Genomic DNA, 795 nt, shown 5'->3' with positions numbered 1-795 from the left:
TTTTAAATGGAAAATCATTTACATTCGAAATTGACAAAATACTTCAGGCACGGGCAAGCCTGTATTCTCATCCTTCTGCTTTCTTAGACAGCAAAGTAAATTATCCCCTTTTTGGGATACTTCACTATGCTGTCTAAGAAAGCAGAAGGATGAAAATGATGAAAGTATCCCTTTTCTGGGATACTTTAGGCTTGACAGAAGGGCTTCTATACTATAGCATACACTTACCTGCACTACATTATTCTTCAGAAATTAATTTAAAGCGGATTCTGTGCTTCTACAGTTGAAAAGGAAGTTCTGGTTATTGGGACCTCTGTGTATGTCAGCTATCATGATTGTGAGAAGTCATAATTACTGTATTTATTGCAACAAGGTATTAATTTAAGTAGTGATAATTTATATGTCAGTAACAGTGTAATTCCTCGTGTAGTCTTACAGATCCATCCAATTTACTGTAACTTTAGTCTTTAGACTACACTTTAGTCTCCCCTGGGAAGAATAGCTGAGGAAGCCAACGTTGGTTTTGGCTACTTACACCTTTAAATCGCAAAAAAATCGAACCGGGAGGATTCCCGAGCAGGTCATTTGCTCTGCTTGCCTGGATGAAGGCAGGGCTCAGTTACAGCAGGCTGGAAGTTTTCTGAGGAAGGAGCATTCCTCGGGGAAACCGGAGTTTGCCCCAGGTCAGCGTGCCGAGGTGGCAGCGGGGCAGGGCGTCACCAGCTTTGGCACAGCCTGTGCGGGAGTCCCGCAGGCCGAGAGGGGGTTTACACCCGCGGAGAGCCGCGCCGCCCC

Source organism: Egretta garzetta, unplaced genomic scaffold (genome assembly GCF_000687185.1).
Source record: "Egretta garzetta isolate BGI_Z169 unplaced genomic scaffold, ASM68718v1 scaffold511, whole genome shotgun sequence".
Lineage (NCBI taxonomy): Eukaryota > Metazoa > Chordata > Aves > Pelecaniformes > Ardeidae > Egretta > Egretta garzetta.
The sequence above is the reverse complement of the archived record's forward strand: the minus strand, read 5'-3'. Positions refer to the sequence as shown.